A 14,837-nucleotide genomic window follows, 5' to 3' on the forward strand; every position below is an offset into this window, starting at 1 on the left:
TCTTTTTTCTAAACTAAACAGCCCCTGGTGTTGTAGCCTTGCCTCATAAGGAAGGTGCTCCAGGGTCCGTGCCTTATTCTAAAGATGCCTGGTCTGGTATGGCTGGGAAGCCACCTCCTGGGGAGGAGAGCTGGTGTTGTGGTAGTGAGCATGAATTGCTCCCTTTACTAAGCAGCATCCATCTTGGCTTGCATTTGAATGGGAGACTACATGTGAGCTCTGTAAGACAATCCCCTTAGGGCATGGGTTCTTCTCATTCTTGGGTTCTCAGATCTCATTGGACTCCCATGATCCCCAGTCACAATGGCTGAAGGCCAATGGCTGAAGGCCATTGTTGCTGGAGATTGTGCGATCTGAACAACATCTAGGGACCCAAGTTTGAGACCTCCTATCTTAGGGGATGAGGCCATAGCTCAGTAACAGAGCATCTGTTTTGCATGCAGAAGGTCCTAGGTTCACTTCCTGGCATCTCCAGACAGAGCTGGGAGAGACTCTGGCCTGAAATCTCAGTGAGGGGCTGCCAGTCACTGTAGACCATACTAAGCTAAATGGACCCATGGACTGCCTCATTATAAGGCAGCTTCCTATGTTCCTAATGACTTCTGGAGACCCAAGTGTGAGACCCCTGCTTTATACAATGATCTAACCAGGCACAAAGTCAATTGTGCATTTTGTGAGAAATTACTGTCTTTTGTCTGTCCTAAATCTATCCCAGGCAACTCCATTTTGGTGACTCTCAAATTCTGTAATTGTGTAATTTGTATAGCAATCTGAGAGCAGGTTCTCAGCAAAGAACAAAAAAAAAAAAAAAAAAGCAGAACAAAACAAAATAGAACAAAACAAAATGCCCTCTTCTGCCAAATGTGCTGTCTGCCTGGATGGGGTTTTTGGCGACGTTTCAAAAATATATGAACCACTCAACAAGACGCATTTGATAGTGACCTTCAAGAATCCGTAAGTTTAAAAGTGCCTTGTTTCCCCAACGTTCTACCTACTTTGACTCATTTCTTTTGTGTAGCTCTTTCCCACCAGAGGACAAATGAAAGATGGATAAGGAACAGAGCATTTGGAAGGAGAGGCTAATCTCAAACCTTTTACAGGGTTACAAACAAGAGCAAATAGTATCTGAATTATTTGTGGCTTACTGCAGATAGTTAGTGAGGACAACAACTGTGGAAATGAAGCAAGGATTCGGGAGAAGCCCAAAACAGGATGCTGTACAATATGTTAGAGAAGGCCCTATCTCAAGGGTAGGCAGCCTTGGCTTGCTAGCTGTTGTTGAACTACAATGCCCATCATCCCCAGTCAAAATGTATTGTGGTTGGGGGAGATGGGAGTTGTAGTTCAACAACAGCTAGCAAGCCAAGGTTGCCTCTTCTGCTGTAGCTCCTGCCTCTCCAAGGTGTTAAGTGGGAAATCTTCTGTTCCCGGAGCTTTTTTCCCCTTTCCTTTTCTTTTTGGTGACTATACTGACAAAGTGAAGCCCTAATTCTTCAAATAATGAAGGCCTAGTTTCCACTGAGGTGGTGACTGCCTGTATTATTATTATTCATAATAATAATAATAATAATAATAATTCAATTTCTATACCACCCTTCCAAAAATGGCTCAGGGCGGTTTACAGAGAAATAATAAATAAATAAGATGGCTCCCTGTCCCCAAAGGGCTCACATGCTTAAAAAAACACAAGATAGACACCAGCAACAGTCACTGGAAGTACTGTGCTGGGGGTGTATACGACCAGTTACTCTCCCCCTGCTAAATAAAGAGAATCACCATGGTAAAAGGTGCCTCAGATACAGGTGAGGGGGGCCTCCATGTTTTTAGGATGTGAGCCCTTTGGGAACAGGGTTCCATCTTATTTGTTTGTTATTTCTCTGTGTAAACTGCCCTGAGCCATTTCTGGAAGGGCAGTATAGAAATCAAAATAATAATAATAATAATATGGTGAGACTTAACTTTAATAAATCTATACTGGATTGGTCGTCACCCAAGTCAACAAGGACCAGGTGCTATAGTCCCTGGACATCTGGTGGCAAGTGGGCAACAGGACTCAGGATCTTCAGCTGAGCAACCAGGGCTGGAGACTGTAGGGTTACTGGAAGAAACGTCGCTTAACCGAAAAAAAAATACAAAAAATGCCAACAAGGAAATAATGATCTGCTATTACAGGTCTAGTCCAACTAGAAGAGGTTATCAACTAGAAGAATGTACCAAATTTGGAAAGAGAAGCATCCAGATACAGAAATAACAGAACAAAGGCTAGCAGACCAGAGAAGATTCATAATAAGAAATAAAGTATTCACAGGAGTTGAGCTGGAAGAACTGCAAAGAGCAACACAGGCTCAAGATATGGAAGAAGAATTACCACCAACTGAAGCAGTTGCTCAGGCGCAGGTGGAGGAGGTGTTGGAAATCAAGGATGCCACTGTTGCTGAACTGTTTCAAAATCAAAACCAGGCAACCTCCCTTTTGCCTTCACCTCAAAAACCCAATGCCATTTAACAGAAAAGCAACAAGAACTAAAGCAAAAAATAACTGAGCACATGAACCAAACAACCACCAGGGTTCGACTTCCAGCTCTAAAAACAGTTGCCAAAAAACAACTTGCTCAGGCATTAAAAGATGTCAATGCTGCACTTGCAGAAATAACAACCAAGAATTTGCAAGAAACAAACCAACTAATGTACAGTGCAGCAACAATAACAACACAAGAGCTCGGATATAAGATCAGTGGACCTGTCAAAAAAGAAAGCAGTACATCACCTAAATGGAAGATTAGATTAGAAAATAAAATCTCCAGGCTTAGATCAGATGCTAGTCAATTGAAAGATATGAAAGACAAGAAGCTGAAGAATGAAAACACCAAACAGTATCTGATCCAAAAATACCACCTAGATTCAAGGAAAATTAGAGAAGTCCTGGAAATAATAAAGCAGCAAATAACAGCAATGTCAAAGAAGATTAGCAGATATGAAGCCAGAACTACACAACACAGGCAGAATCTCCAATTCCGGTCGAATCAGAGACGTTTCTACCAAAGCATAGAAGGAGAAACTGCGAGAAACCTAGAAACACCAAATAAAGAAGAAACAGTGCAATTCTGGGGAAAATTATGGGACAATCCAATAGATTATAATAAAAAAGCAGGCTGGATGAAAGAGGTCAAAAAATGTAACCAACAAATGCAAGATCTAATAATAACACCAGAATTAAAAAGTGAAAGAGCAAAGAAAATTAAAAATTGGACTGCTCCAGGCGACGATGAACAGCATGGCTTTTGGCTTAAAGACCTAACAAGCCTTCATAAACAACTATCAAAACAGTCCAATCACATTTTGCAAGGAGGTGATATTGAACAATGGCTAAGAACTGGGAAAACTCATCTCATCATGAAAGACCCAGCAAAAGGTACAGTTCCAAGTAATTATAGACCGATAACCAGCCTGCCAACCATGTTCAAAGTATTAACTGGAATAATAGCAGATGAAGTGATGCAACACTTATTAACTAAGAAACAACTTCCAGTTGAACAGAAAGGAAATTGTCCAAACACCAGAGGCACAAAAGACCAGCTGCTGATTGACAAAATGATTTTAGAAAACCGCAAGAGAAGAAAAACCAATCTAAGTGTTTCATGGATTGACCACAAGAAAGCCTTCGATTCATTGCCTCACACATGGATACTAAAATGTTTAGAAACAACTGGTGTCAGCAAAACCATTCAGATATTTATAAAAAAAAGCAATGAGCATGTGGATACACAGTTAACAATCAATGGCGAGGTTAGCATTAGAAGAGGCATTTTCCAAGGGGACTCACTATCCCCTCTGTTGTTTGTAATCGCCATGACCCCACTTTCACAAATACTAAACAAAACAGGCCTCGGATACCAAACTTCTAAAACATCAAGTCAAATCAACCATCTGCTGTACATGGACGATCTGAAGTTGTATGGAAAGTCCCAGTCAGAAATCGAATCACTGCTAAACACTGTCCGTATATTCAGTAGCGATATAGCAATGGAGTTTGGACTAAACAAGTGTGCTGCATTAATAATAAAAAGAGGAAAAATAACAAAAAAAGAAGGAATAGAACTGCCCAATGGAAGCAAGATCAAGAACCTGGAAGAGAAAGAACATTACAAATACTTGGGCATTCTCCAGGCTGATAACATCGCACACACTGAAGTTAAAAGAAAAATAGGAAGTGAATACATCAGGAGAGTTAGAAAAATCCTCAAATCCAAACTCAATGGCGGGAACACCATACAAGCCATCAACACCTGGGCTATACCTTTGATCAGATACACTGCAAGAATAATAGACTGGACCCAGGCAGAGCTAGAGACACTAGATTGTAAGACCAGGAAAATCATGACCATCAATCATGCTCTGCACCCCCGCAGTGATGTTGATAGGCTATACCTCCCTCGCAGCACAGGTGGAAGAGGAATGCTGCAAGTCCATCAAACTGTAGAGGAGGAGAAAAGAGGCCTTGAAGAATATATAAGGGACAGTGAAGAAGATGCACTTAAAATGGTCAATAATGCAGAACTATTCAACACCAATCAAACAAGGCAGGCCTACAAGAAAGAACAAGTCAAGCACTGAGCAGAAAAATGGAGAAATAAGCCCCTGCATGGTCAATATTTGTACAATGTAAGTGGAAAATCAGACATCACCAAGACCTGGCAATGGCTTAAGAATGGCAACTTGAAGAAAGAAACAGAGGGTTTAATACTGGCTGCACAAGAACAGGCACTAAGAACAAATGCAATAAGAGCAAAAGTCGAAAAATCCACCACAAACAGCAAGTGCCACCTTTGTAAAGAAGCAGATGAAACAGTGGACCATCTAATCAGCTGTTGTAAAAAGATCACACAGACTGATTACAAACAAAGGCATGACAAAGTAGCAGGGATGATACAATGGAACATCTGCAAAAGATACAAGCTACCTGTAGCCAAAAATTGGTGGGACCATAAAATTGAAAAAGTTGAAGAAAATGAAGATGTAAAAATATTATGGGACTTCCGACTACAAACAGACAAACATCTGCCACACAATACACCAGATATACAGTAACTGTAGTCGAGAAGAAAGAAAAACAAGTTAAAATAATCGACATAGCAATACCAGGGGATAGCAGAATAGAAGAAAAAGAAATAGAAAAAAATCACCAAATACAAAGATCTACAAATTGAAATTGAAAGGCTGTGGCAGAAAAAGACCCCAATAATCCCAGTGGTAATTGGCGCCCTGGGTGCAGTTCCAAAAGACCTTGAAGAGCACCTCAACACCGTAGGGGCCACAGAAATCACCACCAGCCAATTACAAAAAGCAACTTTACTGGGAACAGCCTATATTCTGCGACGATATCTATAGCAACAGCAACAACATTGACAATAAAATTCAGCCATCCCAGGTCCTTGGGAAGGACTCAATGTCTGGATAAAACAAACCAGTCAATAACACCTGTCTGACTGTGTAAATAAATAAATAAATAAATAAATAAATAAATAAAGAAAGAAAGAAAGAAAGAAAGAAAGAAAGAAAGAAAGAAAGAAAGTGATAAAAGGTTCTGCACATAAAACACTACAACATAAGCACAGGGGTTACTTTTTTCAGGAGGGAGCTTTCCACCTTGTGAGCCCACACCTGCAATCGGAAGTGAGAGAGTCAAAACACCGGTTGGCAATGTCTGAGAGGACTAAACCAAAGCAGGAGGAGGCTTGGTGGCTGTATGGCTGTTCCTCATGAATAGGATTGAGCAGGATTGATGCTCTGAAGCACGGGGTTGATCACTTGCAAACTACATGTTCAGGGGGACTAATCCCTCTTAAATAATGCACTTCCTATTTGCTGGTTAGGGACATAGGAAGCTGCCCTATACTGAGTCAGCCCATAGGTCCATGCAGCCAGTATTGTCTACACAGACTGGCAGTAGCTTCTCCAAGGTTGCAGGCAGGAATCTCTCTCAGCCCTATCTTGGAGATGCCAGGGAGGGGACTTGGAATCTTCTGCTCTTCCCAGAGTGGCTCCATCCCCTTAGGGGAATATCTGACAGTGCTCACACTTCGAGTCTCCCTTTCATATGCAACCAGGGCGGACCCTGCTTAGCTAAGGGGACAAGTCATGCTTGCTACCACAAGACCAGCTCTCCTCCCTTAGACCAGCTCTCCTCACTCATTGGCATGACATGTGCAAATGACCTATCAGTATGCATTTATCTGAATCTACTGTTGTTTTCTATGGATTCTAGCATTCATATAATGACCAAGAAGCCTGTGGCTGAGAGGTATGATAAATTATGGACCTATGTGTAATCTTGCATTGCATTTGAGCGGAGACTAGGAACATAGGGAGCTGCCCTATACTGAGTCAGACCATTGGTCCATGTAGCTCAGTAATGTCTACACAGACTGGCAGCAGCTTCTGCAAGGTTGCAGGCAGGAGCTTCTCTCAGCCTTATCTTGGAGATGCTGCCAGGGAGGGAACTTGGAACCTCAGATGCTCTTTGCAGAGCAGCTCCATCCCCTAAAGTGAATATCCTACAGTGCTCACACGTCAAGTCTCCTATTCATATGCCAACCAGGGTGGACCCTGCTTAGCAAAAGGGACAAGTCATGCTTGCTACCACAAGACCAGCTCTCCTCTGGATTCAGAGATCCAGTTATTTTAAAACCCAACAGGCAGCTGACCTCCTTAGCAGCTGTGATTCCCAATCACAATTGGGGGTTCCCAGATGTTGCTGGACTACAACTCCCACCATTCCCAGCCACAATGGCCACAGGCCAAAGGGAATGATGGGAACTGTAGTCCAAAAGCACCTGGGACCCACAGCTGAGAACTGCTGCAGTAGATAGAAGCTGAGCTGTATTTCTTGGCACCTTCTGTTCTGTGCAGTGGTGCTGGTGGTTGTAGAAAAGGGAGAGGAATGGTAATATTCCTGCGTTTCCAGGTTAGTCTAGGCCAGGGGAAGGCAACCTCAGCTCTTCAGCTGTTATTGTTACAACTCCAATCATCGCTGGCTTAGGTGATAGGTGATGCAGTTGGACAGCAGCTGGAGAGAGAGAGCTGCCTACCCCTAATATACATATTTTCATTTTCATGTCAAACCGTTGATCTGAGCTGAAAATCCTGGTGTGCAACCAGTCCTGGATCATTTCTTTCCCCCACTGAAATTAGGACAACATAAATTTGGGGGCAACCCGGGTTTTGCATCCTGACAAAAAGTCAAGTGAATTTATTAGTGGACTAAAGAGCTGGGAATCCCCCCTTGAAAACCCTCCATCTTCCTCCTCTGTGTTTTCCTCCTCCATGTCCTTTTGTGTAGGGACTCATACTCCCTAACCAGGTTTCTTAACCAGCCTACAGTTGGATTTCCCCAGCAATGCATCTACTGCAGGAAATTGACATATTGAAACCATTAGTGCCAGAAAATTAACATCACTTTGCTAACTGCCTATCGCACACCAGCCACATGCATTACCTTCTTTAACCCACACACTTTCTCCTGATCACTGGAGCTTTCCATGTATCACAGCTCAATTGTGTGTTTGCCTTGTTGTCCAACCAATTTACCTGTCTCGCTCCTCTCTTGTGGACCGGATAATGTGAAATAATTAAGGCAAGAGTCTGTGACTGTGGATGAAACCGTTTAATTCTATGCTGACGTGCTGCAAGGTTCTACTTGGGAGAGTTAAGGATTTCGCTGCCTTAAGAAAAACTATGCCTCCGTCTTATTTTAACCTCCGCTCCAGTTGTCTTCTGCATGCATGATGGCCAGTAGTAGAAGATTTGAGGAAGCGGAACTTCCTGTCTGCCACCGAGCGATGTGAGTGAGTCTGCAGTGGAAGAGTGCGAAAAGGCAAAGAATCATTACCACTGAAGCCCTTGGTACCACCAGGCTTGATGAAGTGGTTCACTTTCCCTATGTCGGCAGTGCACACGTTTCTCACAGTGTGAGTCTCTAGTTTTCTAGGATATGAGAGACGTCCAGTAGAGTGGGATTTTAACACATTTCCCCAGCTGTTGAAAATGACAGGGAAATCATCTTAAATTTTTGTAGGAAAAGGAAACAAAGGGCTGTGCTCTATATGCTCTAATCAGAACTGAACAAGTTCTGGGCAGATGCTTGACAACAGTGTAGTCCAAGGGCGTAGCTAGGGCCCATGTTTGCCTGGAGGCCCCTGAGAGTGAGGGAATTAATTAAGTTGGGAGGGTGGATCTGGGGGGCCCCTCAGAAGCTGGAGGGCCCGGGTTCTTTGAACCTGTCTACTCAATTATAGCTACACCCCTAGTGTAGTCTATAGGCCAGGGGGTCTCAAACTTGGGTCCCCAGATATGGATACAATATGATACGACAAATATTTATATACCACTTTTCAACAAAAGTTCCCACAACAGTTTACATAGAGATAGAGAGAGAGAGAGAATGGCTTCCCTGTCCCCAAAGGGCTCACAATCTTTTTTTTAAAAAAGATAGAAACCAGCAAAAACCACTGGAGGAATGCTGTGTTGGGGATGGATAGGGCCAGTTGCTCTCCCCTCCCACTTATAAAAGGTGCCTCTTTACTTAGTTAGCAGATGTGGTTGGATTACAGTTCCCATCATCCTAAGCAACAGCAGCCTGCCATAAAGGGTCTCACAAGGGCTTTTGATAGCTGTACATGCCAGCGCTATTATTGGAGTCCGCTGCTGGGAAGAAGCCTCTGCAAAGTCTTGGAACTGCATGGTGTGAATCAGGCTCTTCTCACAGTTCTAGTGGAGGCCCACATGTGCAGTGCTCAAAAGGCCTGGTTATGTCTGTGCAGATCAACCCCCTGAGACCCCGCTATGTATGACACAGCAGAGGTAATGGTGAAAATCTAATCCAAGCCCATGAGTTGTAACCTTTGCCGAGGACTGCTGGTGCATAGTGATGACATCATGAAGGCACACCAGAAGTGTCTCTCTAGACCTAGGAAGGCCCAGTGAATCAAGGAGAACGTTTGCATCCTCAAAATTCTGTGGGCAACAATCTCGCGGATGGCCTGAAAATTTCACAGCAGCCTGGGATTTTTGTTGTTCAGAAAAGAATTGCTCTTCTCATTTTGACTCACGCCTAGTGGCACTGATGCGTACTGATAGGCTGTTGCCCAGTGGTAGCATTAAAGCCACCTCCAGCCTCGGAGGCAAGATGCCTCTAAATACCAGTTGCAGGGGAGCAGCAGCAAGAGAGGAGGCATGTCCTCACCAGCTCTTGCCTGTGGGCTTCTCAGAGGCATCTGGTGGGCCACTTTGGGAAACGGGATACTGGACTAGATAGGCCTTGTATCTGATCCAGCAGGGCTGTTCTTATGTCTCTGTGGAGAACTGAGGCTACAAGATTCTTGTGTTCAAGCCTCTACTTCCCACAATTACTCCTGAAAGATATTCCTCTGACACCACCAGCCTGCTACCTGCGCTACCTTGAACCTCCCAAAACACTCAAGGGAATGTTCAGGCATGCAAGACCTGAAGCCTAAGGGACCCCCCCCCAAAAAAATTAGGGTTGCCATATTCAAGCTTCCCAAATCTGGGTGGTCTAAATTGCATATTATGCAAATTATGTGGCAACTAATTTGCATTTTATTTATTTGACAGATTTGTATACTTTCCCCTCCTTCTCTGCCCTCCCATGTGATCGGATCCAGAGTAAAATCCGGGCAATCTGGGCAGCACATTTGAAACCCATGTAAATCCGGGTGGAATTTAGCAGCCGGGGGTAGCAGCAAAAATCCGGGGGCTACCCTAAATTCTGGGGGATATGAGAAGGCTACCCCAAATCCTAGAGCCTTAATGTAGCATGTAGCCGAAGTGGGCACAAATGTGGTATACAACCTAGCACAGTCCAGTATTAGTGGTTTGCAAGCCCCCATAATCTCTGGTTGACTTTGACAATTTGGCACAAGCTAAAGACGCCCCAGGGAGGTTTCTGTTGGCCATGCGAAGCATTTGTAGACAGCCAGGGATTGAAGAGCTTGCAGGCTACTTGCAGGAGCAAATGCTTTCATTACTGCTGCTGGTGGAGGGCAAACAGCTACACTCCACAGTAAGTACTTTGATGACAGAGCCTGGTGATAACATCCTGGTATTAACAGAAATGTAAAATCCAGAAAAATCCAGATCCAATTCTTCTTCTACTAGTACTAGTACTATGACAATGATGTAGTAGTAGGAACTGCCTTTGTATGTAGTCTGGAAAATACAACTGGTGCAGAATCCAGCAGCCAGGACAACCCAAAGGGACCACATAACACTGATTCTGAAAGAATTGTGCTGGCCACTGCTATGTTTCTGAGCAAAGTACAAAGTGCTGGTTATTACCTATGAAGCCCTTAATGGCTTATATCCAGGGTACTTAAGAGAGTGCCTCCTTTGTCACGAACCCTGACGCCTATTAAGATCATCTGGGGAGTTCCAGTTATGGTAGACGCTGGCTTGTCTGGTGGCTACTCAGGGCCGGGCCTTCTCTGTGGCTGCCCCAGGGCTTTGGAATGCACTCCCTGTCAAAATAAGAGCTTCCCTGATTGCTTTTTAAAAGGCCCTTAAGACACACCCGTTTTCTCAGGCTTTTAATTAAACTAATTTAAAACTGTTTTTTTAGTCTGTGAAATTGTTTGAATGGTTTTATTCTGTGAATTGTTTTTGTTTTTATTCTGTGAAAGTGTTCTAATTGTTTTATTTTATATTGTAATATTTGATTGTGTGTGTGTGTGTGTGTGTGTATATATGTATATATGTGTATATATATATATATATATATATATATATATATATATATTAAACAAACAAACAAACAAGATTGTCCCCTCTCCCGCAAAAGGCTCATAATCTAAAAAGAAACACACCAGCAACAACCACTGCAGGGATGCTGTGCTAGGGATGGATAGGGCCAGTTGCTCAGTCCCTGCTACATAAAAGAGGTACTTTAAAGGTACCTCTTTGCTCAGTTAGCAGGAGTAAATTCTGAGATTTACCTTCTGGGGCAGGGATTCTCAAACTTGGAACTTCAACTCCCATAATCCCCAGCCACAATGGCTCCTCACAACATCTGGGGACCTAGGTTTGAGAACCCTTGTCCTAGAGTCTTGGAAAGGTCTTGGAAAGGAGACACAGAATAGCATCTTAAGAGTAGCAACACAAGAGCATATGTGTGCACCCTTGAACATTTTTGAACGCATCCCCAAAATATTCCCAAATGGCAGTAATGGGCAAAATTGGGCTAGTGATGTACTGGAGTCAGAAAGCAGAAAATAGGAATTATTATCCCAGCTGGAGAATATGCTAAGGCTCTTCTTTGCTTGCGGTATGCTATTGCCTTGCACCAGCTTTAAAAGCAGGAGTGTCCGTAAGACGACCCTAAAATTTCTTCTTCTTTTTAAAAGAAACCTTAAGGATGGTTAATAGCATGTTTAATTACATAATTGATCTGGTTGTGCCTGCTTATTGCAGAACAGCTACAATTCAGCAGCAACATTTGATTTTGATTGTAATGTTGTTTATTACCTAGATAAGCATTTTTGGGGGGGCGGGAGTGGAGAGGAAGGGAAGCTGATATACATGTGCCAACACTAAAAATATTGTTTTGAAAATATACATGGAAGGCAAAAAGGGGCAGTGATTAACCAGAGGTAGGTACTAGAAATTCAGGATTGTCCCAGGAAACAGTGGCTACTAGGCTGGATTATAAAACCTGTGTCTGTGTGTGTGTCAGGGCTGCTCAACTTTGGCCCTCCTGCAGATGTTGGCCTACAACTCCCTGGCTGTTGGCCACTATGGCTGGGGATTCTGGAAGTTGTAGTCCAAAAATAGCTGGGGGGGGGGCAAAGTTCAGCAAGCCTGGTGTACGTACAAGGGAGAAACAGTGGCAGATGGAAGAAAATTTAAAACTGAAACTCTTTCAAAACTTAGAGACTTCCCCTTGAAAGCATTTCCAAACCCAAGGCCAAATATTTTTGAGGAGGGAACACAGAGGAATACATAGAACACAGAGGAATACATAGAAGCTGCCATTTGCAGAGTCAGGCCATTGGTCTGTCTAGCTCAGTTTTGTCTACACTGACTGGCAGCGGCTCTCCAAGGTTTCAGCAGGAGCCTTTCCCAGCCCTACCTGGAGATGCTGCCGGGAACTGAACCTGCAGCCTTCCACATGCAAAGGAAATACTCTACCCTTGAGTTATGGCCCCATCCTCTAATGGTACAGGGCATCCTTGCAGAACAGCTAGAGCATAAATACAGGTAGCCGGACATGTCTAAAGTTATGTCCAGCCCCTTTTGATCTAGAAGCAACTCTTACTGGGTGGCCTTCAGGGTATGGCTGGTGCAACTTGCTTCAGTGCAATCTGCCTTCCCCACCCCCTCCTGCCTACTGAAGCTGCCTGAGCCCCCTGAAAAGCCACTGCTGGGTGCCAGGGGAACTTCAGGAATGCCATGGGGTGTGACCTAGAGGACTACAAGGGGAGGAGGAACATTCAGGGCCAGACCAAGAATTAGGGGTTCCCCAGGTGAAGCCTGGCTTTGGCATTCCCCTGGACCTTTACTGTTGGGCAGGCGGGCGATCTTCTTCACCCACCCTGGCTGGTGTTGCGGGGTGTGAGGAGAAACAAAGTCCTCACATAGCAGAGTCAGAGGCGTTGTTACCCCTGGACTTTGCGGCTGAAGTCCAGGGCCTCCACAGCCCCTGGGGGTCCCCAAATCCTCTGTTCAGGGTGGTGTGGTCACCCAGCCGAGCACGATGATGCTTAATTTGCAGGGGTGGGGCCTCCAAAGGCCTTTAGGTCCAGGCTCCAAAATTACCTAGGTGCGCCTCTGAGCAGAGTATGATCTGGTGGTAAAGAAGCTTAGCCCAAGAGATTATCTGAAGATGTTAGGTTGAGTTCACTGCCTAGAGTCAGGCAGAATATAAATAAGAGATGGAGGGAGGGAGGGAGGGAGGGAGGGAGGGAAAGAAAGAAAGAAAGAAAGAAAGAAAGAAAGAAAGAAAGAAAGAAAGAAAGAAAGAAAGAAAGAAAGAAACTAAAACATCACTTACTGAGAGAGAAAGACATGGAACAACATACACAATCGGACACTAGCCTTCCGCAACAACTGAACAGTTCTGACTAACTGATCAAGAGAGACCTATTAACATGACTCATCATGTCTCTAGTGGCTGGAAGAGGCTACTGCAGTGCTAAGAGCAATGCTTTATTATTTTATTATTATTTTTACATTTATATCCCGCTCTTCCTCCAAGGAGCCCAGAGCTACATATTTGAGTTTCTCTTTCACAACAACCCTGTGAAGTAGGTTAGGCTGAGAGAGAAGTGACTGGCCCAGAGTCACCCAGCAAGTCTCATGGCTGAATGGGGATTTGAACTCGGGTCTCCCCGGTCCTAGTCCAGCACTCTAACCACTACACCACGCTGGCTCGCACTTCCATCAGCTGGCTGGCTCCAACGGTGCGGGCACATGACCCAGGCTGTTAGTGCCCCTCCCTGCTTGGCGCCTTAGATGGCCACCTAGTTTGCTTAGTGGGCAGGGCGGCCCCGAGGATATTTACAAACTGCAAGAGGAGTGGTGCCTCCACAACAAGTTCCCCTCACAGGTCCTCCCCTTTTCCTGCAATCCCCCATGATGCATCCCATCCCATGTCTGTAGATGCCCCTGACCTCAGCAGCAACTTTTCAGGGGGTTCAGTGAGCATTTGTAGGGAGGTAAAAGGGGGAAGGTACCTTCCACTGGCACAGGTGGCATCAGTGGAACTCCAGTTGCCATCCAAATAATAACCATGGTTATATCCAGTTATATAACCATGGTTATTATATGCCAGCCATACACTCTGGATACCATCAGCTACATTCAGCAAAGTTATTCCAGGAAGGTTTGTGTGGGATTGTAGCTTTAATTGTATTTCAATAATAACAACTAATATTAATTCAGTTTTATAAAATTTGAGATTAAGAGACAAGTGCTTGTCAGTGATCCCCAGGGTCTTTGCATTCAGTGGCCAGAACATTAGAAGGCAGGAGGAAGTCTGCACTATAGCAGGGGGTGATGGGAGTGGTAGTCCACCAACAACTGGAAGGCCTCAGGTTGACCACCTCTGGCCTGCAGAGTAGGAACATAGGAAGCTGCCTTATACTGAGTCACACCATTGACATCCAGAGGAGAGCTGGTCTTGTTGTAGCAAGCATAACTTGTCTCCTAAGCTAGGCAGGGTCTGCCCTGATTGCATATGAATGGGAGACTAGAAGTATGAGCACTGTAAGATATTCCCCTCAGGGGATGAAGCCGCTCTGGGAAGAGCAGAAGGTTTCAAGTTCCCTCCCTGGCAGCATCTCCAAGATAGGGCTGAGAGAGATTCCTGCCTGCACCCTTGGAGAAGCTGCTGCCAGTCAGTGAAGACAATACTGAGCTAGATAGACCAATGGTCTGACTCAGTATATGGCAGCTTCCTATGTTCCTATCTGTCTCAGTACGCCAATTGGCAGCAGTTCTCCAAGGTTACAGGCAGGAGTCTTTCCCAACCCTACCTGGAGATGCCAGGAATTGAACCTACAGCCATCTGCAGGCAAAGCAATTGCTCTACCACTGAGCTACAGCCCCATCCCACAAAGGACAGTGTGAAGCAAACCTACTCTTCCTGGCAGCCCCCAAATCAAGCCTGCTTCTATTTGCATCTTGGTCACGTTGGAGTGTGACGGAATGTTGAGGTACCAGAAATGATTGTTAGGAATTGGCTTAATTTTAGACAGGAGATCTACTGATTGTTAGACCTCAGTATTTGCACTAGGTAATTCTGAGGCATTAACATTTTCCCTTGTGCTT

General features: G+C 44.4%; 1 long non-coding RNA gene across 1 annotated transcript in view; it reads right to left on the bottom strand.

Annotated features, from left to right (window-relative positions):
* The window catches only part of LOC128342345 (uncharacterized), a 63,424-nt gene that overhangs the window by 2,964 nt on the left and 45,623 nt on the right, over positions 1–14,837 (bottom strand). Inside the window, exon 4 of the long non-coding RNA XR_008314915.1 lies at positions 7,587–7,849. This is a non-coding gene — a long non-coding RNA (uncharacterized LOC128342345). The remainder of the gene's footprint in view (positions 1–7,586; positions 7,850–14,837) is intronic.

Source organism: Hemicordylus capensis, chromosome 2, assembly GCF_027244095.1.
Source record: "Hemicordylus capensis ecotype Gifberg chromosome 2, rHemCap1.1.pri, whole genome shotgun sequence".
Classification (NCBI taxonomy): domain Eukaryota; kingdom Metazoa; phylum Chordata; class Lepidosauria; order Squamata; family Cordylidae; genus Hemicordylus; species Hemicordylus capensis.